Source organism: Callithrix jacchus, chromosome 7 (genome assembly GCF_049354715.1).
Source record: "Callithrix jacchus isolate 240 chromosome 7, calJac240_pri, whole genome shotgun sequence".
NCBI classification, from domain to species: Eukaryota; Metazoa; Chordata; class Mammalia; order Primates; family Cebidae; genus Callithrix; species Callithrix jacchus.
The window spans coordinates 158680033-158707847 of record NC_133508.1 but is presented as its reverse complement, the minus strand read 5'-3'; the positions used below and the strand labels follow the sequence as shown (position 1 = coordinate 158707847).

The window sequence follows — 27815 nt, the reverse complement described above, 5'->3', positions numbered from 1 at the left end:
GGTGCGGGCTGTGGCAGGTGTGCACTTGTAGGGTCCCTGCAACCAATGCACCCTGAAGTCCTGTGTTAAGATGACTGTCTGTGTGCCATGCTCAAAGAAAATGTATCCCCTAAGTTTGTGTGTGTGTTTAAATTTACTTTAAAATTTACATATAGTAAGATTTACTTTTTGGCATGCAGTTAGTTCAGTGAGCTTTAACAGATGCATGGACTACAGTGACTCCACCACAGTCAGGATACTCAGGAAGGCAACCTCTCTCCTCCTCCCTGCACCTGCAGCCACCTGTCTGTTCCTTAGTCCTGCTCCTTTGCCTTTTCCAGAAAGTCACATGTGGGCTTGGAGTCTGGCTTGCTTCATTTAGCATAAGGAGTGGAGATTCAGCCGTGCTCTGGTTTGTCCCTGAAGCGTAAAGATAGAAAGGTTTTAAAAGTGTGGCTCTTGGGTATAGCCTGAGAGAGACTAAAATGATAAAGTAATGAGAAAAATTATGAAACTATAGTTCATTAAAAACATTAAATAGTATGGAACCAACATGTATGCTGAAAGTGAAATTCCCTTGGTACTTTTAAGTAGTATACGGTCTTTGCTGTGCATACGTAATTTTTTTATAACATAGTGAGGGCATATTGTATATGTTATCATACATTTTTCACTTAATGATGTTTGGTTATTTAAACATCTTAGCAATCTTTACATGTTGATATATACAGTGTATACACACAGATTTCCCTTAGTCTTTTAAGTGGCTGTATAGTGTTTTGTTCTCTTTTTGAGGCAGACTCTTTATCTGTGGCCCAGACAAGAGCATGGTGGTGCAAACTCGGCCCACTGCAACCTCTGCCTCCTGGTTCAAGCGATTCTCCAATGTCACCCTCCCCAGTAGCTGATATTACAGGCATGCACCACCACACCTGGCTAGTTTTTGTACTTTTAGTATAGATGGAGTTTCACCATGTTGCCCAGGCTGGTCTTGAACTCCTGACCTGAAGTGATCCTCCTGCCTCAGCCTCCCAAAGTTCTGGGATTACAGGTACAAGCCACTGTGCCCAGCCGGATGACTATGGTATTCTGTAGTATGGATGTTCGATAATTTTATCAGCCTCTTGTTAATTAATGTCATAGTTATTTACTGTTTTACACCACTACAATCAGTGCTTGTGTCTGTATCTTTGTGCACATACTCACATTTATCATGCTAAAGGTGACTTTGGGTTTAAATAATAGCTAACATTTCATGAGTACTTCTCATGCTCCAGGCATCATTCTAAGCCAGGGTTACCTGTCAAGATCCAGGTAGTGACTGCTGATAGTCGTGCAGGCCGTGTGGTCTCTGTCCATGCAGTGTGGACAATATGTATGGGGAATGAGTCTGGCTGTGTCCCATTGAAACCCCTGTGTAGAAATAGGCAGTGGTCTGTAGTTTCTTGGCCACTCTTCTAAGTTGTATGCATCCTAATTATTCTCATAGTCCTACAAGGGAGGTGCAGTTACTATCCCCACTTTGTGGATGAGGAAACTGGCCCAGAGAAAGGAGGAGTCCAAGGTGACATGGTTGATCAATGGCTGAGCCAGGCCTTGACCCTCCATCTGACTTGCATGCTTCAAGTTTAAAGATTAGAAAGAAGCTGCCAAATGTCTTGTCCTAAATGTTAGTCCTGGTGGCTGAACCAGTGGCCTCTGGTTCTTTGAAAGCCATGTGCTTGCTAGGTATCAGTCTGGGCAGCTTTTGGATGCTGGGTAGGCCAGAACCCTCTCAGCACCTCTCATTGTGTGCCTGTCTATATTTCTGCTTTTGTTAAATGTTTCCCCAGCACCATCTTACAGAGAAGTCTCCTCAGCCAGTACCTGACCACCCACCTGGCAGGCAGGAGGAAAGACAGACTTTTCCAGCAGGGAAGATCAAGTTGGGTGCTGGCAAGGTTAACTTCCTTTGATGTCTGCTCCAGCAGTAATCACCTGAGCCCAGGTTGGCACGTTGCTTGGCCTACCATGGCCCATTTTCCTTCAGTAATGTGGAGCAGGCCTGGTGCAGTGGCTCGTGCCTATAATCCTAGCACTTTTGGAGTCCAAGGCAGGGTGAATCACTTGATGCCGGGAATTCAAGGCCTGCCTGGCCAACATGGTGAAACCTTATCTCTACTATAACTACAAAATTAGCTGGGCGTGGTGGTGCATGCCTGTAACCCCAGCTAGTTGAGAGGCTAAGGCAGGAGAATCACTTGAACCCGGGAGGTGAGCTCACACCACTGCACTCCAGCCTGGGCAACAGAGCGAGACTGTCTCAAAAAAGAAGAATTGTGAAGACCAAATAAGATAATATATAGAAAAAATACTACAGGCTGGCTCAGTGGCTCACACCTGTAATCCCAGCATTTTGGGAGGCCGAGATGGGTGGATCATGAGGTCAGGAGTTCCAAGACCAGCCAGGCCAAGATGGCAAAACCCCATCTCTAATAAAAATACAAAAATTAGCCAGGCGTGGTAGCATGCACTTGTAATCCCAGGTCCTCAGGAAGCTGAAGCAGGAGAATCGCTTTAACCCGTGTGGCAGAGGTTGCAGTGAGCTGAGATCACACCAGTGTACTTCAGCCTGGACAACAGAGCAAGACTCTCTCAAAAAACTGCATAAGAGACACTGTTTATGCTACGTTTTCTAAAGATTTTATCTTTGTAGAACATATTTTATAGTGTCAAGTTTTAACTAACATGTCCAAGGTATTTTCATTGTTTTCCCTATTAAAATTTAGCCAACTTTTTGGTTGTCCCCAGGTATCTTTTGTTGGTGGCAGCAGTAATGAAATAGCTTTCTTGAATTTTTATTATGAAGGAATGTTGAATTTTATGTTTTTCAGCATCTACTGAAATGATTATATGGTTTTTTTCTTAATTTACTGAATGTGATGTAGCATATGTACATATTTGTGTTTGTTGAATCAGCTTCGTATTCCTCAGATGAATCCCATTTCGTCATGGCAGATGATTCTTTTATTGTCTTGTCAAATGCAGTTTTCATGTATTTTGTTGAGGGTTTTTTGTATCTGTGTTCAACAAGGATATTTGCCTGTATTTTTCTTTTTTATGTTGTGTTTTGGTCTGGTTTTTGTACCAGGGTAGTGCTGGCCTCATAAAACAAGTTTGGAAGTATTTCTTCCTCTTCATTTTTGGGCAGATATTTTAAGAAAAATTGGTATTAGCTCGTTTAAAAATATTTCATTGAATTCATCAATTAGGTGGTAAATATTTAGACACATATATATACTTATATCATACATACATAGCTACAGGCACTCAGACACTGGCTTTTTCACCAACAGCACTGATTTTCTGGCCAAGACTGGATTGATCAGTGGTCCTTCTCATGCCACATTTTCATGTGAAGTGTCAAAGGCTGCTAACCATGATTCTTGTGTTTTTCCTTGACAGGAGACTGTTTATTACTACTTTAATTGCATTACCCATAATTGGTCTTTTCAGGTTTCTTATCTTTCTGTCATTCTAACCACACCAGCCCAGGGATGCAGGGAGTCCCCAGTGAGTGGCCACACTAGCCGCTGCCTTTCTCTCTGGCTGCTGACACATCTGGTTCATTTCAGCATCCCCAGGTCTTCTAAGGGGGGACACAGTGTAGCCCACACTGGCCTGGGAGTGCACAAACACGGCCCCTGGGTGAGCCCAGAGCTGGGGCTGTAGCTAGAACTTCAGGGCAAGAGAGGCCCCTGGCGTCTCACTTCCTGATCCCAGTCCTGAGGTTTCAGGAGTGGGGCCAGAGTGGGCTCACTCAGTGTTGTGTAATGACAGGACAGAGAAGGCAGCAGCCTTTGACACTTCACATGAAAATGCGGCATGAGAAGGACCACTGATCAATCCAGTCTTGGCCAGAAAGTCAGTGCTGTTGGTGAAAAAGCCAGTGTCTGAGTGCCTGTAGCTATGTATGTATGATATAAGTATATATATGTGTCTAAATATTTACCACCTAATGCATCAGAAGAAATGTTTGCCTTTCCCAGTGCTAACTGATTATGGCTGTGCATGACCCTATAAAAATTTAACCACTTTTGAGAACAATGAACAATAATACTAGCTGCCATTTACTGAGGCTCAGAAACATGAAGTAACTTGCCTAAGGTCACACAGCTAGTAAGTGGCAGAGCAGGCTCTTACAGTGATAGTTTGGAGGGAAGAGGAGAATAAGTGATGGACTTGATTCCAGCCATGCAGATGCAGGTGGCACCCTGGATTTCAGCTCCTCCAGGGCCGGGCTTAACTCCAGAACTGCCAGACAGCTCTGTGACCCCATCTCTCCTCATGAGCTTGCTCTGAGTTGGCTGCCAAAGCTACTTATTAATTACAATCCACGTGAGAACACTGTGGCCAGAAGCTTCTATCTTCCTGGCATTTTCCTTCCTGTGGGGCCCCCCAGCTCAGCAGTTCCTCTGTAACATTGCTAATTCCCCTCTTGCTTCCTCCTAGACTTTACCTTGTGGGTTCGGAGGGGAGACTGCTGTTGCTAAGCCCTGCTGAGTGTCGTTTCTGGTGTGGCAGAGTTGACAAGCCGCCTGCTTCTTGACTACTGCTGACTCATCTCTGCATAGCAGACACACCTCACTTCTTGGACATCACTGAAGAATGTTCTGGTAAGTACATTTTTCAGGAATGAAAGCTTACTGCTCAGAACACTGAACATTAGAAACCTGGAACTATTTTGCCCATTAATATTTTTTGTTTTTGAGATGGAGTCTTGCTCTTGTCGCCCAGGCTGGAGTCCAGTGGCACAGTCTAGGCTCACTGCAACCTCTGCCTCCTGGGTTCAAGCAGTTCTCTTGTGCTAGCCTCCTAAGTAGCTGGGATTACAGGTGCCTGCCATCACGCCCAGCTATATTTCATGTTTTCAGTAAAGGTAGAGTTTTACCATGTTGGTGAGGCTGATCTTGAATTCCTGACCTCAGGTGATCTGCCTACCTCGGCCTCCCAAAGTGCTGAGTCTGTGTTATGGTCAGGCCCAAGACAGGGCCCAGCCAAGTCTAGAGTGATGGTCAGGGTAGGATCAAACCTAGGGTAGGACCAAGGCAGGGGCCAGACCAGGGTGGTGCCAAGGCGAAGGCAAGGACAGGGAATGGCCAGGGTAGGGACAGAACAAGGGCAAGGATAGTCCAGGTTCATGGAACAGTGAGGGGACAGGGTCAGGGCCATAGCACCACCGGCAACTGGACTGTGGCTAGGACAGTGACAGAGACAGAGTCAAGGCCAGAGCAGTGCAAGGCCAGGGTAATGTCATGCATTTCAGGGTCAGACAGGATCAGGACCAGGGAAAAACCAGGAAAGGCCTCAAGTGGGGCAGGGCCAGGACCAGGATCTAGGTTAGTGCCAGGGTTGGGCCATAACAGAGGGGCAAGGTCGAGGAAGGGCCTGAGTAGGATAAGGATCAGGATCAGGACCAGGGTTGGGGGCAGGACAAGGACTGTGACAAAGTAGGCTCGTGGAAGGGCATGGCCAGAACTGGTTCATAGAGAAGGCAGGGACAATGCTAAGGTAGGGCCAGTGCAGAGGCAGGGTCAGTGAATATCAAGGGTGAGACCAGGGCCAGGGCATAGCCAAGGTAGGGTAGGTCAGGGCGTAGGTACGACTGGGATGTTGTAGTGTCATTTCAATGCCAAGACAGGGCAAAACAGGGAAAGACGATGCTAGGACCAGAGCAGAGACAAGCCAAGGCTGGGCCAGGGCAATTCAGAGCCAGGATACCTCCAAGTCCAGTTCAGGACCATGGCAGGTCCAGGGCTGTTGCAAGACAAAGTGTAGGAGCAGGGCTAGGTCTTGGCTAGGGCCAGGTCCAGTTCAGGGCCTCGTCAAAGCTAGGTTAAGGGCCAAGGTAGGGTCAGGTCAGGGTCTAAGCCAGAGTGTTGGATGAGTGTTGGCCAAGGGCAGGACCAGGGCAAGGTGAAGATACAGCCAGGGCATGGCAGGGAAGGGTGGTTCAAGAGAAGAGCTATATCAGGACAGAGCAGGACCAGGACTATGGCAGAGTCAGAGCAGGACTTTGGCAGGACCAGGGACTAGGGATAGGTCAGGGTCAGGCCTGGATAAGAGCAGGGTTATGGTCAGGGATATGGCAGGGACAGGGTAGGGCCATGGTAGGGAAGGTCCAGAGCTAGGCCACACAGAGGGTAGAGAAAAAGCCAAGGTAGGGCGAGGACAGGTCCAGGGAGGGACCAGGGACAGGGCACAACCAGGGTAGGATAGCCAAGGGCAATGACACTACTGGGCCATGGCAGGGCCAAGTCAGTCCTGGGAGAGAGCAGAACAGGCAAGGCCATGGTGGCGACAGGGCAGGGAAGGGTCAAGGCAAGGACGGGACAAATCAGGCCCACGATATGTCCAAGTACAGGTCACAGAACAGGACCAGGATCATGAGCGTTGGCAAGTGTGGGGTCATGTCAGGACAAAAGGCAGGGTCATAGTGAAGGCATGGCAAGCCCAGGTCCAGGGAAGGGGTAGGGTATGCTAGGGCCAGTGTAGTACAGGGACAAGGAAAGGGCAGGGCAGATAGGGGTCAGGGCAGGGCCAAGACCATGACAGAGCAGGGACAGGGAAGGCCAAGGGTAAGGGCAAGGCCAGAGAAGGGCCAGAGAAAAAGCAAGCCAGGGAGGGTTGAAGCCAAGAACAGCCAGTTCAGAACCTGAGTCAGAGGAGGCCAAACGCAGGGCCAGGACAGAGCAAGACCAGGGTAGGGAGGGACATAGCAAGCCAGGGTAGGGCTAGGGCAAGGTTAGGGACATGAGAATGAAAGGACTAAAATCACACAGGACCAAGGCAGGGCTAGTGCCAGGGCAGAACCAGAGAATGACAGGGCCAGGTCAGGGTCAATTCAATGGCATGGGCAACGTCAGCACCATGCTATAGGCAGGGTAGGTAAATGCAGAGCCAAGGAGAGGCCAGGGTCAAAGCAGACAGAGGGTGGGTCCAGTGCCAAGGCACAGCAATTGCATGGCAAGTACTTTGCCGGAGCCAGTTTAGGTCCAGGTCAAGGTTGGGTCAGGGACAGGACCACTGCAGCTCAGGGCCAGTCAGGGTCCAGGGTAAGGGCAGAGCCAGGGCAGAACCAGGACAAGGAGAAAACAGAGATAGAGCCAGGGTAGGGTAGGGTTAGGGCAGAGTAGGACTAAGGTAGCACAGTGCTTGGCCAAAAGCAGGGTTGGACCATAGCAGGGGAAGGACAAGGATCAGGGCAAGGACAAACACTGGGCCAGGGCATGCTGCAGCCAGTACAGGGCCAGGATAGAGGATGACAGGAGGATGGCTGGAGGAGTGGGTAGGATCAGGACCATGGCCAAATGAGAGCCATGACAGAAGCAGGGCCGGGTAAGGATCCTCGTACTGGCAATGCAGGGCAAGCAAAAGGGCAGTGACCAGTCAGGACTGTGCCAGGGCAGGACCAGAGCCAGGGAAGGAAGAGGGTTGGGTCATGGTCAGGAAAAAATCAGGGGCAGGTTAACAGCCAGGGACATGACAGGACCAAGATGAGGGCCAGGACTGAGCAGAAACAGGGCAGGACCAGAGCCAGGTACAGGCCCATAACAGAGGAAGACAGTGCAAGACCAGGACCAGGAAGAAGGGAGGGCCAGGGTCAAGGCTGTGCCAAGACAGAGAGTGCCAGTGCAGTGTCATTTTAGGATGAGAGAAAGACCAGGGAATGGAAGGGCAGGGAATGTCCAGGACAGAGCCATGGTCCAGGACAAGGCAGGGTAAGGGTCAGGGCCTGGATAAGGGAAGGGTTAGGGCCAGGGATATGACAGGATCAGATCAGGCCAGGGCAAAAGTCAAGGCAGAGACAGGGTGGGACCAGAAAGCGGCTAAGGAGGGGCAGGGCCAGGGCACAAAACATGCAGGGTAAGTTAGGGCAATGGCATGACTGTTTCATGGCAGGAACAAATACAGCATAGTGCAGGAACAAGTACAGCATAGTGCAGGAACAAGGAAAGGTTATGGCAGAAAAAGCCAGGGAAATGTCAGGGCCATGGCAGTGCCAGGAACAGAAGGAGGGCAAGACCAGAGCCAGGGAAAGTCCAGGGACAAGAGAGGATCAGGAACATGGCAAGACAAGTGGGCAGGGTGAGGGCCATGGGCAAGTCAGGGTCAGGGTACTGGTTAATTCAGTGCCCGGTCATGGGTCAGCCAGGGCCGAACCAGGACTGGGGTCAGGCTGGTGCCTGGACAGGACCTGAGCTGGATCATGGCCAGTGAGAAACGAGAGGCAGGGTCACAACGAGTGTCATGACAGGGAGAAGACCAGGGAGAGAACAAAGTAAGACACAGGGAAGAATGAGGGTCAGGGCAGGGACATTGCAGGGACAGGACTTGACACAGGTCAAGGTCAGGCCCAGCACAAAGTCAGGGCAGGGCAGGGCTAGGTTAGCATAGAGTCAAACAGGGTAGGGCCAGTGTCAGAGCAGGTCCAGGAAAGGGCCAGGCTATGGCAGGACAGGCACATGGAAGCCCAGAGTTGTGATATGGGCAGAGCAGGGCCTGTAAAACGACGATGCCAGAAAGTGGCCAGGACAAGGGCAGGGCCAGAGAAGGGTGAGGGGCCAAGGCAATAGGAGGGCTAGGTTAGAACCAGAGCCTGCACAGGCTAAAGGTGGGGCTAGAGCCGGGAAAAAGCGGGTAAGGAAGACCAAGGTAAGGTCACAGCAAGGTCAGTGCCAAGGCAGGACTAGGATACATAGGGCTAAGGCAGACTAGGGAAGGGTAGGACCAGTGTTTTGCCAGGGCAGAAACAGGGTAGGGCAGGGTCTAATCCATGGAATACACAGGGCATGATCAGCACCATGTCATAGCCAGGGAAGGTCCAAGGACAATACTGGGCCAAGAGGGGCCAGGGCCAAACAAGCATAGGATGGGTCCAGTGCCAAGCACAGCCAGTGGGGGCCAGGGCAATGCCAGGGCCACCATTGGCCAGGACAAGGCTGGGTCATGGACAGAGCCAGACAAAGGGCAGTGCCAGGAAGTTTCTAGGGTAAGGGCAGGCCCAGGACAAGGCAAAAGTAGGGCAAGACAAAACACAGCCAGTGTAGGGCTAGGCCAGAGCAGGACTAAGGTAGCACAGGGCATGGCTACAAGCAGGGGAGGGTCATAGCAGTGACAGGTCTAGGAACAGGGTTAGGCCAAGCAGAGGGCACACTGTGTGGCAGGGACAGGGCAGGGGAGGTCAGGACTAGGACCAGTTCATGGACAGATTAGTCCTGGGGTCTGCCCAGGGCAAGACCAGGGCAAGTTCATGGAGAAGGGAGGGCCAGGGCCAAGGCAGAGCCAGGCTAGAACATGACCAGTGCAAGACTGATGCAGGGGAAGGTGAGGCCAGAGCACTGAAGGAGTTAGGGCCAAGCTCAGGAATATTGCAGGAGCATGCCCAGGGCACAACGAGAGCTAGGCTATAGAGAAGGCAGAGCAAGTGCCAAGGTAGGGCCAGGTAGTTCCAGGGTTTAGTGACAGTGAATCCTAAGTACTAGGGCTGAGGCAGGGTCAGGGAAAATCCAGGGCTGAGTCAGGGTTACATCAAAGACAAGGCCAAGGACGGACCAAGAATATTCAGGGCCAGGGAACAACTAAGGAAGGGTCAGGCAGGGCAGTGGAAAGGCCAGTCCATGGCAGGGCCAGATCAGCACTGCGGCAAGATAGAGCCAGGCCAGGATAGCACAGGACAAAGGTAGGGCTGGTGCAATGAAGGGACAAGGTCAAGGCAAAGAAAGAGCATCACCAGGGCCGCGGCAGGACGAGTAACAGGGCTGGGGCCGGGAAAGTGACATGGCCAGGGTGGAGGCTAGGGCAAGAACAGCACATCAGAGTAGGGCCTGGCAAATAAGAGCCCGGACAGTGTCAGGGTCCATGATAGGGCCAGGGCTGTGGCAAGACCATGACCAGGTCTAGGACAAGTCTGAGGGAGGGCTATGACAGGGTCAGCGCCATGGCAGTACCAGGGTCAGGAGCAGGGATCAGGCCTGGTTCAGGGGCAGGGTGGGGTCCAAGGTAGGGCAGGGCAAATTGGAAAGACCAGGACCAGAGCGAGATCAGGGACAGGGCAGAACTAGGATAGCACAGGGCCAGGGCCATGCCAAGATCAACATAGAGCCAGGGGCCAGGCCAGGCCAGGGCCAAGGTTGGCCAGGAACAGGGCCAGAGCAAGGGTAGGGCCACAGAGAAGGAAGGACTAGCAAGAGTCTAGAGCAAGGGCAGGGCTAGGGCATTTCAGAACCAGGAGGAAGCAAAGGCAGGTACAGGGCAGACCAAGACCAGGTTAGTTACAGGGAAGGGGTAGCGTAGGAAAGAGCACGGCCCAAAGCAGGGCAGTGCCATAGTAGGCTCAGGATTACGAATAGGGCCAGGAAAAGCAGAGGGCCATGGTATGGTGGCATCAGGACATTGTATGACTGGGTAGGACCATGTCATCGACAGGGTAGTTCCAGCATCAGCCTGAGGAAGGTCCAGGGCAAGGCCAGGGAAAAGGCGTGGCTAAAGCCATGCCAAGGCACAGACCTCCAGTACAGGGTCAATGCAGGGCAAGACCACGACTAGAGAATCAAAGGGTACTGAAGAGCAAGGGAAGGTCCAGGGCAGGGTTAGGGGCCTGGATCTAGGATGGTCTAGGGCCAGAGCTATGGAAAGGCCTGGGCGCACGTCCTTGGCTAAATAAGGGCAGAGTCAAGGCAGGTCATAGAGAAGACAGGGCAAAAGCCAAGGCAGGTTCAGAGCACATCCAGGGAGGAGCTAGGGCAGGCTGGGTACAGGCACAACCAGTGCAGGGTAAGACTAGGCCATGGCACACATGGGTCATGGTAGGACAGGGAAAGAGCAGTATAAGCATGGCCTTGATGGACCAGGGCAGAGACAGGTCAAGGCATGGCTGGGACAAATCAGGCTCAGGAGATATCCAAGTCCAGGTCACGGCCAGAACATGACCAGGACAGTGACCACTGGCAGGCCTGGTGCCATGACCAGACTCAGCAGGAGCAGCAGGGCCAGAATCAAACGATGGCCAGCACAGGTCCAGGGCAGGCGACAGGGTAGCACATGGAAAAGACAGGGCTGTGTAGGGCCAGGGAAGTGGGTAGTGTAGTGCCCAGTCAGGGCTGGACCAGGGCAGGACTGGGACTGTTATGGCTAGGGAAAATCCAAGGGCACGTCAGTGCCAGGGACATGACAGGACCAAGACTAGGGCCAGGAGAGGGCCAGAAATGGCAAAACATCTATTAGGGCCGGCATAAAGCAGGGCCAGAAAGGGGCCAGGAAAAGGTCATGGCCAGAGAATACATAAGGAATAGGCAGGGCCAGGAAGGGGCCAAGGCACAAGCAGGACCAGGGCAGAACTAGAGCCAGAGTAGACCAAAGGGAAGACCTGGGTAGGGGAAGGGAAGGACAGGGAGGACCGTGGCAGACTAGGATAGCGTAATTCCAAGACAGAATTATGGCATGGCAGGGAAAGGCAGGGCAGTGTCAGAACAATTGCATGGATAGGACCGAGTCAGCATTGTGCCACAACAAGGGCAGGTCCAGGGACAATGCAGGGCCAAGGAGAGGCCAGGGCAAAAGTAGGAGAAAGTGGGTCAAGTGCCAATGTATGCCTGGTGCAGGCCCAGGGCATTGCGAGGACCAATGTGGGCTAGACCAAGGTTGGGGCAGGGAGAGAGTCAGAGAAAGGGCAGGGACATGGAGGGCCCAGAGCAAGGGAAGTGCCAGGGCAAACCAGGCCAAGGATAATTCAAAGTTTCGATGAGGGCAGGGTATGGCTGGGGTAGTGCCAGGGCAGAGGAGGATTAAGGTAGCACAGGGCATGGCCAAAAACAGGGCAGAGTCATAGCAGGGACAGTAATAGGAACAGTGCCAGGGTAAGCACTGGGCCCATTGCATGTCAGGGCCAGGGCGGAGGAGGGCAGGGTAAGACCAGAGTTTGTCACAGGCAGAGTAGACTTGGGGTTAGTCTAGGGCCGGGCCAGGGCAAGGTCAGGGAGAAAGCAGAGCCAGGGTAGAGCAGAACCAGTGCAAGGCCAGTGTGGGGTGAGGGCAAGATTAGGTAATGGAAGGGAACGACTATGGAGGCTCAGGGTCAGGACAAGGGTAGGGGTATGGGCAGTAATGTGCAGGACCACAAGCAGGGCCAGAGCTCTGCCAGAACAGGGAAGGGCAGAGCAGAACTAGAGCCATGTCATAGAGAGGACAGAACAAGTGCCAAGCCAGAGCTAAGGCAGTGCCAGTGCAGGTCCAGGACAGGGGCAGGATAGGACATGGCTAAGTCAGGGTCAGGGTGGGGCCAGGGCAGAGCCAGCACAGGGGGAGGATAGGACATGGACAAGACAGGGTCAGGATGGGGCCCAGACAGCCCCAGGTGTAAGGTTGGTCCAGAGCAGAGCACTGCAGGACCAGTTCCAAGGCAGGGCAGGTTTAGGCTAGGGCCAGGCTGAATGCCAAGGCCAAACTCAGAGCAGATCCATGGCAGAGGCAGGACCAGGACATGGCAGACCCAGCATCTCAGAGGGCCAAGGAAAGACCATGGCAGGTATGGGCTAGGGCAGGGACAGGGCCAAGAAAGTGCCAGACCAGAACGGGGCCAGCCAATAGAAAGGAGAGGCCAGAGATCGGGCAGGACCAAGTTAGTGTCAGGACTATGGCAGGATGAGTGCCAGTGTGAGGGCCATGGCCAAGTTAGGGCCTGGACACAGCCGTAGCATAGGCAGTATAGGGCAGGGTCTAGTCAGCGCTGGATTATGGCAGGACCAGAAGCAGGGAAGGGCAAGATGCAGAGTGGGACCAGGGCTGCTACATGGCCAGAGAAAAACCAGGGGTAGAGTCACAGCCATGGACATCACAAAACAAAGACCAGAGCCAGAAGTAGTGCAGGGCCATGGATTGGGACATGGCAATGTCAGGGTCAGTGCAGGGTCAGGGCAGGATAGGAATAGGGTAGTGCACAGCCAGGACACGGCAGGGCCAGTGTAGAGAAAGTAAGGACCAGGGGATGGCAGAGTAGGTGTAGGATAGGTCTGGGTTGGGACACGGACCAGGCGGAGCCCACAATGCAGGACTAGGAAGGGGCTAGGGCAAGGACAAGTGCAAGGCCAGAGAAGGACCAGGTAAAAGGCAAGCCCAGGGAGGAGCCAAGACAAGGGCTGGGCCAGGTCAGAATCAGAACCAGGGCCGACCAAAGGGAGTGCCAGGGCAGGGCAAAGTCAGGATAGGGAGGGCCATGGCAGACCAGGTTAGGACCAGGGAAAGCTGAGGGCCGAGGCAGAACTAGGGTAGCACAGAGCCTGGTAATGAGTGGGGAAGGCAGGGCCAGGGCAGAACCAGTGCATGGTAGGAACAGGACAGGGTAGGGAAAGTGCTGTGCCATAGCTGTGGTAGGTCCAGGGAAGACACAGAGCCAAGGAGGGGCCAGGGGAAAGACAGGCATGGGTCCAATGCCAAGGCCTGGCCAGTGTGGGGCCAGGGAAAGTCCAGGGCCTGTGTAGGGCCACGTCAAACTTGGGGCATGGACAAGGCCAGAGCAAGAGCATGCCTAGGGAGGTTCCAGTGTAAGGGCAAGGCTAGGGAAGAACCATTACCACAACAAGGCAAAGGAAATACCAGGGAAGGTTATGGCCAGCATAGGGTCAGGGAAGAGCAGAAGTAAGGTAGCACAGGGCATGGATAAAAGCAGGGAGGGTTAGAGCAGGAGTAGGGCTAGGAAAAGGGCCAAGAAAACACTGGGCCCAGTGCATGATAGGGTCAGGGCAGAGGAGGGCAGGGTCTGGGCCATGTCATGGACAGAATAAGCCCAGGATTAGCCAGTGCAGGTCCAGGGCAAGGCCGGGGAGAAGAAGGTATATCCAGGGTAGAGCAGGATCAGTGCTAGGTCAATGTAGGGTGAGGATAAGGCCCAGGGCACAAAACCACAGGGTAATGGTGGGTCAGGACCAGGTCAAGGGTAGAGCAACAGCTAGGATTATGACAGGACTAGAGCCAGGGCAGGGCAAGAGAAGGGCAAGACCAGAGCCAAGCCATCGTGTGCGTAGAGGAAGTTCTAAGACATAGCTGGGTAGTACCAGGGCTGAGTGACACTGAGACCTGAATGCAAGGGCTGAGGCAGGGTCAGGGAAGGTGCAGGGCTGAGTCAGGGTTAGATCCAAGACAGGGCCAGGGCAGGATCAGAACCTGGACCAGGCCAGGACACAACCAGGGCAGTGTTAGGCAGGGCAATGGGAGGAGTAAAGAATGGCAAAGCCAGGTAAGCACCACCACTGGCAGGGCCAGTCCAGGATAGCATAGGTTAAAAGCATGGCAGTTCCAATAGAGGGGCAGGGTCCAGAACAGGGCCAGAGAAGCTCCAGGGCAGGGCTGGGACAGGGACCAGGAAAGGGAAATGTCAGGACCAAGGCAAAGACAGAGCAGGACCAGGGCCAGGGTTGTAGTAGGACCGGCAATAGAGCTAGGGCCAGGACAGTGGTGGGGCCAGGGTCAAGGTTAGGACCAGAGCAGCATACTAGGGTAGGGTCCAGGAAATCAGAGCCAGGACAGGGTCAGAACCAGGGCCAGGGCAGGGTTAGGATAAGACCTTAATCAAGGGAAAGGTCAGTGCCAGGGTCCATGCCAGGGCGAGGGCAAGACGAGGGTCAGGAGCAGGGACAGTAGTGGTCCAAGGTGGGGGCACAGGCCAGGTCTGGGCTAGGGACAGGGTAATGGCTGGGCAGAGCCAGGGCAAAGGGTCAAGTCTCGGTTCAGTGCAAGGTCAGGGACATGGAAGGACTAGGATAGCACAGGATCAGGGCTGGTTCAGCAAAAATGCAGGGAGAAGGACAGAGTAAGGACTGAGCCAAGCAAAACTAGAACCAGGAAAAAGCAAAGGCACGGCAGTAAGGTTAAGGTAGGGCCAGAGCATGTCAACTATAGCAAGGGTATGGTCAAAATCAGGACAGGGCCATAGCCAGGGTAGGAGTAGGAACAGGGTCAGGGCAAGCACTGGGCAAGGGTCTGGTGAGGCCAATTCAGGGCCAGTACAGAGGAGGACAGGACAGGGGAAAGGGGTATGTTATGTACATGGTAGGTCCAGGTCAGGGCCAAGGCCAGCTAAAGGCTAGGGAGAAGGCAGGGCTGGTGCCAAGGCTGTGCCAAGGCAGAGAGAGCTAGTGAAGTGTCAGCGCAGGGCGAGGGCAAGACCAGTGCAATGAAGATCAAGGGAAGGGCCAGGCTGGACCAGGGCAGGTAGATGGCAGGGCAGGGCAGATTAGAACCCATCTAGGCCAGGGCAGTGTTATGGTCCAGGGCAGCTAGGGCCAGGGATATGATAGGAACAAGGCCCTAGATGTACCAGAAACAGGGTAGTACCCAGTCTAGGGCAGAGACGTGGCAGGACCATGGGCTTGGACCAGGACAAGGTCAGGGTCATGACAGAGCACAGTCAGTGTAGCTCAAGGACAGGACCAGGTGATGTCAGGGCACGGACAGGAAGAGCAGGGCCAGAACATGAACAGAACATTGCTTACAACAAGGCAGGGCTAGAGAGGGGCCAGGGCAAGGCCAGATTAGCTAGGATCATGGAAGTCCAGGGTAGGGCCAGGGTAAGTTCAGGAGTAATGTAGGACAGTGATGACACAGAGCCACGGGATTGCTGGAGACGGACATGGTCAAGGCAGAACCAGGATATGGCAGAGCAGGGTTATGTCTTTGCATGGACAGGGCAGGGTCAGTGCCATGCTATAGCCAGACGGGTCCTGGGACAATGCAGGGCCTAAGAGGGGTCAGAGAAAGGGCAGGTATAGGGTGGGTCAAGTGCCATCGCATGCCCGGTGCATGGCCAGGACATTTCCATGGCCAGCGTAAGGCCAGGCCGTGTTGGTTCAGGGATCAGTGTTAGGGATGGTCCGGGGAAAGGGCGGGTCTAGGGCAGCACCAGGACTGTTACAGTATAAAGGCTGGTCTGGGGCAGGGTACGGCCAGAGTAGGGTAAGAGCAGAGCAGGACTAAGGTAACAGAGGGTCTGGCCAAAGGCAGCATAGGACCAAAGCAGGGGCCAGACTAGGAGTAGTGCTTGGGCAAGCACTGAGCCCAGGGTATGGCAGCTCCAGGGCAGATGAGGGCACAGCAGTGATACAGTCATGAGATAGAGTGGTCCCAGGTCAGGGCCAGTGCAAGACCATACATGTCCAGACCCAGAGAAGGCGGGGCCTGAACCAAGGCAGTGCCAAGGTAGAGCAGGAACAGTGTAAGAACAGTGCAGGGTGAGGGCAAGGCTAAGGCACACACACAACGGCAGGGCCAAGGCAGGTCAGTACCAGGACAAGTGTAGAGACAGGGCCTCGAATATGGCAGGACAAGGGCAAGGTCCAGAGCTGTGCTAGGGTAGGGCAAGGGCAGGGCAGGGACCAGAGCCAGATCATAGAGAGGTATGGTGGGGCCAGTACAGGGCCAGTTCAGGGTCAGGGCTATGGCAGGATGAGTGGGGCAAGTGCCATGGTCATTCACATTGTGCTAGGACTGAGTGAAACGGAGCCCTGAGTGCAAAGGCTGAGGAAGGGCCAGGGCTAAGTGAGGGTTAGATCCAGAACAGGGCTACGGCAGGATCAGGGAGGGGTCAGGGACATGGGAAGACCACAACAAACCCAGGGCATGGTTGGGCAACATGATGGAAGAATCAGGTCATGGCAAGGCCAGTTTGGCACCAGCACAGAGCAGAGACAGGCCAGGATCGTACAGGACAAAGACAGGGCAGTTCCAGTGCAGGCGGTCCAGACCAGAGTGAGAGAAGCACTGGGGCAGGGCCAGGGCCAGGACCAGGACCAGGACCAGGAAAGAAAAAGTCAGGACCAAATTAAGGCACAGCAGGGCTAATGCTAGGGCCAGGACAGTGACAGTGCCAGTGTCAGGGCTAAGGCTAGGGCAGTGTATCAGGGTAGGGCCCAGGCAAATCAGAACCAGGACAGTGTCAGGGCCAGGCTAGGGTCAGGTAAGGACTTAAGCAAAGAAGTGTCCATGCCAGGGCTTGTGCCAGGACCAGGACAGGGGTAGATCCATGGCCAGGTCTAGGACATGGCTGGGGCAGGGCAATGTTAGGGCCAGAACCATGGAAGGACCATGGTCAGGAGCAAGGGCAGTGGCAGTCAAAGGTCAGGGCTGGGGCCAGCTCTTCACTAGGGACAGAGTGAGGGGCAAGGCAGGCAGGGTCAGGAAAAAGGGCAAGACCAGGAATAGGGCAAGATCAAGACCAAGGTAGAATTAGGATGGCACAGAGCCAGGCCAGTATCAGTGCACGGCCATGGGCCATGTCCTTGCCATGGACAGAGCAGGTCCCACAACAAGGCAGGTCCAGAAAGGGACCATGGCAAAGACAAGGCCAGAGAAGGGCCAGGGAAAAGGTGGGTCCAAGACTGATCCAGGGGTAGGATGAATGCAAGGGCAGAACCATGGAGAAGGCAGTACCAGGGAAGATCCAGAGCAAGGGCAGGACCTGGGCAGAACCAAGACCAGGACAAAGGAAAGGTAGGGACAGCACAGAAGGCCAGGTTAGGGCCAGGGACAATGCAGTACAGGGCTAGGATAATGCAGGGCAGGGCCATAATAGAGGCAGGACTAGAAACGGGGCCAGGGTAAGCCGTGGGCCAAGTTATGGTGGGGCCAGTACAGTGCCAAGATATAGGGTGATAGAAAAGGGCCAGGGTTAGGGCAAGACCATTGAGAAGATAGGAACAAGGCTGTGTGAAGACAGATTGGGCAAGTGCAGGAATGCAGGGCGAAGGCAAGGTCAGAACACGGGAGAGCAAGGGAAGGGCAAGAGCAGGTTTGGGGTCAAGGCTTTGATAATGGCAGGGCTAGGGTTTGGCCAGGACAGGGCTGGGATAGAGCAAGTAGGTTGGGCCAGGGAAGGACACTGCAGGACCAGGCCAAATGCCAAGGGCATGATCAGAGCAGGGCCAGTGAATGGCAGGGCTGGCATAGCAGAGGGCCACGGAAAGGCAAGTGTAATTAGGGGCCTGGGCAGGGCCAGAGCCAGGGCACACTGAGGGCCAAGTAAGGGTCAAGTCTATGGCAAGATGAGGGGCAGGCTAAGGGCCATGGCCAAGTCAGGTCCAGGCCAAGGGAAAGACCCTGACATGGGTAGTGTAGGGCAGGGCAGGGGCCGAGTAATAGTCTGGGCTGGGGAAGAGCAGGGACAGAACCGGGCAGGGCCAGAGACAGGACAGGACTGGGGCTGGGTCATGGCCAGGGAAAAACCAGGGGTAAGGTCACAGTCCAGGGACGGGACAAGACAAATTCCAGGAGCAGAAACAGGATCAGGGTAGACTCAGGGTAAGGGCAGGGACATGGCATGGCCAGTATAGGGTCAGCGAAGATTCAGGTAGGGTAGCTGAGAGCCAAGGCAGGACAGAGCCAGTGGAGAGTAAGGACAGGGTCAGGATGGCATTGCAGGAACATTGAAGGTCCCACAATAAGGCAGGGCCAGAAAGGAGCCAGGGCAAGGGCGAGGGCAAGTCTACAGAAGGGTCAGGGAAAAGGCAGGGTCAGGGAGTGGCCAAGTCAAGGGCAAGATTAGGTCAGAACTAGAGCCAGAGCAGATGAAAGGAAGTGCCAGGGTGGGCAAGACCAGGGTAGGGAGGGACATTGCAGGCCAGGGTAGGGTCTGGGCAAGGTCAGGGGTGAGGGAGGACTAGGATAACACAGGTCCAGGGCAGAACCAGGGCATGGTAGTTCCAGGGCAGAACATGGTCAGGTAAGTGCTGTGCCATAGCCAAGGCAGATCCAGGGACAATGCAGGACCAAGGAGGGGCCAGGGAAAAGGGAGGCCTAGGGTGGGTCCTGTGTCAGTGGATGCCCAGTGTAGAACCAGGACATTGCCAGGGCCAGTGAGAGTTCACAGCAGTGGCACAGCCAGCGCAGAACCAGGACTAGGAAAGGTCAATGGCTGGGCCCGGGCAGAGTAGGGCTAGGGCAGAGCATGACTGAGGTAGCACAGGGCATAGCCAAGAGCAGGGCAGAGGCATAGTAGGGCCAGGACTAGGAACAGGGCCAGGGAAGCACTGGGCCCAGCACATGGCAGGGCCAGGACAGAGGAGGGCAAGGAAGGACCACGGTAATGTCATGGACAATGTAGGTCAGGTGTCAGTCCAGGGCAGAGCCAGGGCAAGGCAGAGCCAGCGTAGTTCAGGACCAGTTCAAGGCAAGACCAGGACACAGAGGGAAGAGCCAAGTAGGGCCAGGGCCAGGAATATGGTGGGATCAGGACCAGGGCTGTGCCAGGGTAGGGCAGGACCAGAGTCAGGCCATAGAGATGGCAGGGCAATTGCCAAGGCAAGGCCAGATTGTGCCACTACTGAGTGACACTGAGCCAAATGCAAGGGCTGAGGCAAGGTCAGGGAATGTCCTGGGCTGAGTCATGTTTGATTCAATACAGTGCTTGGGCCTGGCCAGGGAGGGTTCAGGTCCAGGATAGTGTTGGGGTGGGCAATGGGAGGACCAGGACAAGGCAGGGCCAGCTTAGCACTAACACAGGGCAGAGCCAGTCCAGGATAGCACAGAGCAAAGGCGCAGGACAAAGGCAGCACAGGTACAATGCAGGACCAGGGTCCAGACCAGTGCCAGAGAAATGCAGAGGCAGGGACAAGGCTGGGACCAGGACCAGGGAAGGGCAATGTCAGGACCAAGACAAAGCCAGAGCAGGGCAAGGACTATGACAGGACCAGCAACAGGGTTAGTGGCAGGGCTATGTATGGGGTTAGGGCCAGAACCATGTAGCAGGGCAGGGTGCGCAGAAACGGAAAACAATTTGTTCTTCTATAATAGGGGATGTGGCATTTTGGAGTCCTAGCTGGGCTGGGTGGGCCATTAAGATAGGTAGAGTTTGCTCTATAATTTAACTTTGACAAAGTTATGTAATTATTTTACTGATATTTTCTTGAAAGAGTTGCAGGGTTTATGGGATTGGCTTGAAACCAGTTTCTGGAGATTTGAATCCTTCATTTTTCATTTAAGATTTTACATAGGCTGACTGTTTGAATGTGTAATAAAACGGGAACAGCTATAAAGTCATTCTAAGTTGTTACTTAATTGTTCAATGGGAAAACTTTCATTTTAGTCATGGAAAATTAAGGCTGACAGCTCATTTCAGATGCATAGTAGATAGAAAACAACATTTTAAGGCTAAACTTTGTATGCATTATTATCAATAATTTAACATCACACCCATACACCCCCCTACTGAATGAATAATTGGAATACATGAATGAATATAAATGAATAATTGGAAACACATTTGAATAGGTAGAAAATAAAATCTAGTGTGCAATAATTTGCTCCTGCAGAGGAAGTTGTAAAAATTTATGTAAGGAAAAACCTTCATGAATCTGGAAGGCTATGTGTTATTTGATGCCAGTTTCTGACTCTGCAGAAGTGGCCAGATTAGAAAGTGATGCTTCAATCACAGAACTCAAATGATCAGATCCATGAGCCAGTGGGTAGAAATCTAGAGCAGAAAACTCAAGGCAAAGAATCACCTTAAGAATTGGAAGGGCTCTAAAAAGTCTCCTTGATTTATCAAATGTCAGAAAAATGATGGTGTAAAATTGTTTATTTCCTTCAAAACATACAAGTTAAATGGTTCCTAATGACTGGCTTTTGTTAATAACAAAGAAAAGCATGCCTCTTGATGGCAACCATACAAAATAAGTCAGTGTAAAATTAACCATAAGGAAAGTGAAGGTCAAGGGCTGAAAAATTACTGATGAAGTTCTGATTTTCAGACCCAGTGAAAATTAGGAAAGAAGTCTCAAAGAATGAAGTGGGGTACCACCTGCTGGGAAACCTATAGCAGGTTGAAATAGGAGGCTAGTAGGAGAGGACAAGCAGTGCAAGTCATAAAGGACATAAAGGACATGCAGAAATCTAATGTGTAGAAATGACATTAAGTCAACCTATAACCAATATCTTGAATTACTATTTTATAGGACTGAGGCATAAATTGTTTAATGAGATGATTTTTATGTGTCCTTTCTATAAAAGATGGGAGAAATACTCATTCAATGAAAGCATTCTTACAGGAATTGGAAGAAGAGGATTTAGTAAATATAGTATAAGTATGATTACTAAGAAAGAAATAATCAGGTTTTTAGTAATAATGGGTGACTAAATATGGAGGCGGGTCTGGGTATTGTTATTCTGGGCCAGGCTACAAAATGTCAAAAAGATCAACAAAATAGACCACTAGCAGATTAAAAAAAAAGAGAGATCAAATAGATGCAATAAAAAAATGATAAAGGGGATATCACAACAGATTCCATGTTTACTCTGTCATCATCAGTTTTATTGTGTCATTTTCCTGCTCACAAGTTTCCAGTGGTTCCTTATCTATCTCTCAAATGTCGTCCCCAAATATTCCTGTATCCAACCCCTGGACTTCAGGCAAACCAGTCCATTTCTCATTGCATTCTTGCAGTCATGCTTTAATCATACAGCTCTGCTGCCTGAAATAATTTCTCCCTCCCTAAACCTATGATTGTTGTTCTTTTTACATACAGGCATCATCTCATAACTATAGATCTATAGCGTTGGTCCTCATTATACTCAGAGATTGCTTAAGAATATAACCTTCAGGAGTGCAGAAATCTTGCCTGCCTTGATCTGATCACTGACTTATCTCCAGCACAGAGGAAATATGTATTATTTGGGGAATAAATTAATAGTGTGCTCCTGGAAATTTTCCTTTCTTTTTACATTTTGCATTTTGATGTTTTCCACATATGCTTGTATGATACTTTCCCCTCAAAAAAAGGATGAAATATTTTCTAACATCCACAATTGTCAGGAAAGAGTATCAAATAGAATACATGTTTGAGATATGAGAGATACTGTAGATCCTCCCCTAAAAAAGCAAACTCTTAGGGAACTCAGCCAAAATGCAGATATCTATATATATCTATACATATATAGATAGAGAGTAAGTTAATACAGATGGAGAAAGTCCAATTGTTAGTACCTTAAAGACAAGGTCCAGGGGGACCTTGTAATAACTTTATGATTATGGTAATGAACGCTGTCTTTCCTCACCTTTAGCCCTACATCTCACCTTCATCACTGAGACTCTCAAAAGCCATCTGCATCAGTTCACATGTGCCTTGACTTCTTTTTTTTTTTTAATTAATCTGGCTAGTGGTCTATTTTGTTGATCTTTTCGAAAAACTACCTCCTGGATTTATTGATTTTTTTGAAGGGTTTTTTGTGTCTCTGTCTTCTTAAATTCTGCTCTGATCTTAGTTATTTCTTGTCTTCTGCTAGGTTTTGAGTTTTTTTTTTTTTTATTCACTCCTCTAGCTCTTTCAATTTTTTTGATTTGTATATCCCTTTTTAGGGCCACTGCTCATTTGCTCCTGTTTTTAGGCTCATCATAAATTTTGACTCTTGGACCCATCCCCCCACAGAGAACTAGGTACATGAGAATTTCTACTTGAAGACTTCACTGATACAAAATCAAGATATTTTCAGTATGGGTCCAACGCTTACTCTTTCACTCACGTCCCAGAAAACTTGTTTCTGTCTGTTCTCCCAGCTTGCCTACATTCTCTTTATATATGTTGATTTCAGACGTTAAAATGGTCAAAAGAAAGCTCAGTCTACTAGAAAAAAGTTAGGATTAAGTTTAATAACCTATCCCAGTGTCTGAAAAATCCTGGCCACAAATAATGAAATCCTAGTGGCCTTGTTTGGTGGACTAAACAATGTTTCTCGTGTGTCTGTTCTCCTCTGTTTTCCTTATTCTCTGTCATTATATTTGTATGCACATGCACGTGTGTGTGTGTGTGTGTGTGTGTGTGTGTGTGTATGTACGTGCCTGAGCACATGCAGATAAGTGTATACACACACAAAACTTTCACACCTCATATTCTGACCTAGCATGAGGCTTATGTCAAATTGGTTATTGGAGAGATACAGATTGGCCTCCAGAGAGAATAATTACAGTTTGCTTCTTGGGCACAAGATGGGATGTGGGGATATCATACTCCCATCTACATGATTAATTGCCTTATCAGATTACAAGCAGTCTTAGAAAATATAACTAATGAAACATCTAAAGCTTTAGATTTGATAGCTGTACAATCTACACAAGAAACGCAGTCTGTCAAAAGAGACTAGCATTAGATTATCTGCTGGACTCAGAAGGAAGAGTCTGTGGTAAATTTAACTTGTTGAGAAGCTAACAACAATGGACAGGTAGTTGTGGAAATCACTGCCAAGATGAGAAAGTTATGCCCAAGTTCCAGCTTGAACCTGGAAAAGGTTGAACTTCAGACTCGTTTTTGGTTGACGGTTCCCATCCTTTGGTCAAATTCAAGACTCTCATAGGGACCATAGTACTTATATTAGGTGCTCTCATATTCCCTTGTTTATTGCCACTCCTGTTTAGGAGTATACAGTTGACCGTAGAGGCAGTGATGGCAAAAACACATACAATGGCACTAAGTAGGCATCAGCCATTATCCACAGAAAAAACTTTATCTCATGAAAAGGCAGAAGGCTATTAAATTGACAAGTATTTTATAGGGTATATTCCTTTCCCATCTCTCCCCTTCCTCAACTTGTATGTGCCTCACAAAACACAGATGTGTGAGGATGAAGTAAACAGGCTAAGCCTTAAATATGACTTGCAAAATAATGTGCTAGGGTGTAATATATAAATCCTACCTAGGCAGGAGCAAAAGGTGCAGGAAAGAACTCTAGGTTTAACTCCTAACTAGCTTACTCATGCTTCTCTCCAAGAGAGAAGCCAAAAATGTGCCCCCGGGGTGGATGGCTACTTAGTGACAGGTAAGACTCTCTGAAAGATGAGAGCAACCTAAGGCAGGCGTCGCCATGGGGAGGCCAACAAAGGCTAAAGTCATAGCAACAGCCAGTCTGCTCCCATGAAGGAACCGAGCAGCACTAGGAGCAGATGTACCAGCAGTGTAATTCACAGGCAAGCAAGTTGCCTGTGTGCCCCCAGGCGGATGGCTGGTTAGCCAATGATGGGTAAGACTCTCTGAAAGATGAGAGCAACCTAAGACAGGCACAGCCGTGGGGAGGCCAGCAAAGGCTAAATTCATACTAGGAGCAGATGCACCAGCAGTGTAATTGACAGGCAAGCAAGTAGGTTGCCTGTGTGCCCCCCAGGTGGATGGCTGGTTAGCCAATGACGGGTAAGACTCTCTGAAAGATGAGAGCAACCTAAGACAGGCACAGCCGTGGGGAGGCCAGCAAAGGCTAAATTCATACTAGGAGCAGATGCACCAGCAGTGTAATTGACAGGCAAGCAAGTAGGTTGCCTGTGTGCCCCCCAGGTGGATGGCTGGTTAGCCAATGACGGGTAAGACTCTCTGAAAGATGAGAGCAACCTAAGACAGGCACAGCCACGGGAGGCCAGTAATGGCTAAAGTGATAATAAAAGCCAGGCTCTCTCCTATAGGAACCAAGCAGCACTAGGAGCAGATGCACCAGCAGCGTAATTGACAGGCAAGCAAGTAGGTTGCCTGTGTGCCCCCCAGGTGGATGGCTGGTTAGCCACTGATGAGTAAGACTCTCTGAAAGTTGAGAGCAACCTAAGACAGGCACAGTTGTCGGGAGGTCTTCAAAGGCTAACGTGATAGCAAAAGCCAGTCTTCTCCCATGAAGGAACCGAACAGCACATGCACCAGCAGTGTAATTCACAGGCAAGCAAGTTGCCTTTGAGGAGACTTGGACTCTGCATTCTGTTCATAAAAAAGGATGTAAAAGCTTTCTGATAATAGTATCTAGATTTAAAAAAAAAAAAGCTTTTAAAGGGGGAAAATGTGGAAGGGAACTAAAATGAAATTGAATAGAATATAGTTTAAATAATAAGCATATAAGTGGTAGTTAAAAGTAAAGGTAAAACAGACTGGGAACTCCCCTCTTTACATAGATAAGTGCACCAGAGCACATCTTTAAGTCGGCAGCCAGCATATTCCTGCATTTCCTGTTCTTCTGATCTTCCTGGATCACCTCCCCCTACTTTTTACCCCTTACCTCAACTGCAAGGTTATAGAGTCAAATGACCAGGAAGCTGAATTTTGTAAAACCTGATTGTCTTTGTCTGAAACTGACTTCCTGCCTCAATTTCCAGCCTCAAACCGCATATAAGCTGAACTGCCTGTTTTGTTAGGCTCCCTGACCATTTTAGGCATGAACATGCTGTCATCCTGGGTGCCCAGGCATCTGAAATAAAGTTCTCTTCTGTCTCAAAAAAAAAAAGAAAAAAAGCTAGTAAACTTTTATATACCCAATACATCTAGATTCCAGTTTTTATTTTGTCATATTAGTTTTATCTATGTCTGCCTCTCCTTCTTTTCGACTGAACCGTTTAAAAATAACTTGCAGTTGCAATAAAACTTTATTTTTGAACACTTCAGGATGTATATTCTAAGAATGTCAACTTCGGTTTTGAAAGAAATCAAGAGCAAATGTGTTTCACTTAGTGATATAGGTAGGCTTTTTAGACCCTTAGGTTGCCTGATGGTCAAATGTACTTATCTTTCCTCCTACCATATAATACCTTTCGTGTTCATATTTGATATTTATTGCTTGGAGCGTTCCAGTGTATAAACTAGATTCATGCAAATAAAAACACTGAGTATAAAAGAGGCCTACTGAGGTTTTATGGATACGAAAAAAGCTAAGAAAGGATGAATGAAAACAGAACAGTGGAGCAGAGATTGTATTTGCATAGGGGAAATTTAATGATTGGATCAAGTGGTCCTCAGTATGTCTGACCATAAGTGATCATATGGCCTTGGAAATTGGGAAGTAGGCCAAGATTATGTTCTGCAATGGACTTTATGAATGACTTCCTTTGTTTCTTATACCATCCACATCTCTCACGGAAAAAAGCAGTATGGATATGGGATTTGGGTGAACATACGAGGTCTGTGTCAAAGTAGAAGGGATTTCAAAGTCACCCTGTGTGCTCTTGGTTACAATTGTGTTGTTAAAGTGCTTTGCAACTTGAAAGAGCTATTGAGAGAATAAAGCTTGTTAGGAGAGATCATTGCAGCTCATGGTTGTTAATGTGACAGTGGAGAACATGGCCTTTGAGAATGGGCTTCCAGGGACCAATGTATGATGTATATGTTTGAAATAGGAGGAAAAATCCACAAAGTATTCAAAGTTGCAGGACAGACTGTTTTAGTTTTAATATTTTTAGTGTATTCACATTTGGAATTTGTTTTATGTTTTTTGTTAGAGATGGGTCCTCATTCTATTGCCCAGGCCGGAGTGCAGTGGTGTAGTCATAACTCACTACATCCTTGAACTCCTGGGCTCAAGCAATCCTCTCACCTCAGCCTCGTGAGTAGCTGGGACTACATGCGTAAGCCACTGCACCTGACTAATTAAAAATTCATTATAGAGATAGGTCTCACTATTACCCAGGCTGGTGCCAAAATCTTGTGCTCAAACATTTCTCCCACCTCGGCTTCCAGTGTGGCTGGGATGAGAGGCATGGGCCAGACACCTGGCTGTGTCTTTTATTATGTGTTCATTATAGTCTCACTATATTGCCAGGCTGGTCTCAAAATGCTGGGCCACCTGCCCATTTCAGCCTCCCAAAATGCTTGGATTACAGGCGTGAGCCACCATGCCCAGCCACTAGTTTTTAAAATTCTTTGCTTACATAACTTTCTGTAACATTAGACTATATATATATAACTCTTTTGGGGGAAGGGTGACTTTTTTCATATTTGTCTGGCTTGTATTAGCACCAATAAATATGTTTATAACCAATGACCACAGAGGAGAAACTGGAGAAAAAAAGGCTGGACGAAGTTTAAGCAGAGAGACTTTGGAAGTTTTTTTAGCTAAGCTTTTAGATTGTATATCAGAAATGCTATTTGAGGTGATTTTCAGCTACAGAGATAGACCTGGTCATTTGAAAAATAATGGATTAGGTGAAGCTCATGTTTGAAATCTTCATTCTACTTTTCATCTTTCTCTCCTGTTTATTCTGAACATCCTCTTAGCCACCCAATCTCTGCCACTTAGTGGCTGCCATTGATTTCCCTGTTATTGAGATCAGAGGTTGGCAGCCTTCCCCTGTAAAGGGCTGGAGAGAAAGTTCTTCAGGCTTTGTGGTCTGCACAGTGTCTGCTGCAGCCACTTAACTCTGCCCTGTGGAGCAAAAGCAGACACAGACAGTACCTGGTGAATGAGTGTGGCTGGGGGCCAGTTAAATTTATTTCCAAAAAGGGGCTTGGAGGCTGAGTGTGGGCTCACAACTTTAATTCCAGTACTTTGGGAGGCTGAGGCAGGAGGATCACTTTCAGCCAGGAGTTCAAGACCAGCCTGGGCAACAAAACAAGACCCATCTCTACAAAAAGTTTAAGTTATAATTAGGCATGGTGGTACACACCTAGAGTCTCAGCTACTCAGGAAGCTAAAGCCGAGGCAGGAGGATCACTTGAACCCAGGAGTATGAGGCTGCAGTGAGCTATTATTGTGCCAGTGCACTCCAGCCTGGTGACAGAGCAAGAACCAGTCCCATCAAAAAACAAACAATGAATATTTTCACTGGGCACTCATTGACTTAAAGATGGCAGGAATAGACACTGGGAACTGATGGACAGGAAAAGGGGGGGCAAAAAACTAACTGTTGTGTACTATGCTCACACACCCGTGACAAACCTGTGTATGTGCCCGCTGACTCTGACATAAAAGGTGAAAGTTTATTTTAAAAACCCAACAAGGTTGGATTTGGCTTGTGTGCCTGGAGCCTGTTAGCCTCTGTTTTAGATATTAACTAACAGAAACTTAGTGCTTATCTTCCC

At 50.0% G+C, this 27815-nt stretch overlaps 1 pseudogene across 1 annotated transcript in view; it reads left to right on the top strand.

Annotated features, from left to right (window-relative positions):
* Positions 1 to 27815, top strand: part of LOC108590197 (gamma-tubulin complex component 5-like) — a 58508-nt pseudogene that overhangs the window by 8260 nt on the left and 22433 nt on the right. Inside the window, exon 6 of the transcript XR_013520607.1 lies at positions 4471 to 4634. The product of XR_013520607.1 is annotated as a gamma-tubulin complex component 5-like (transcript). The remainder of the gene's footprint in view (positions 1 to 4470; positions 4635 to 27815) is intronic.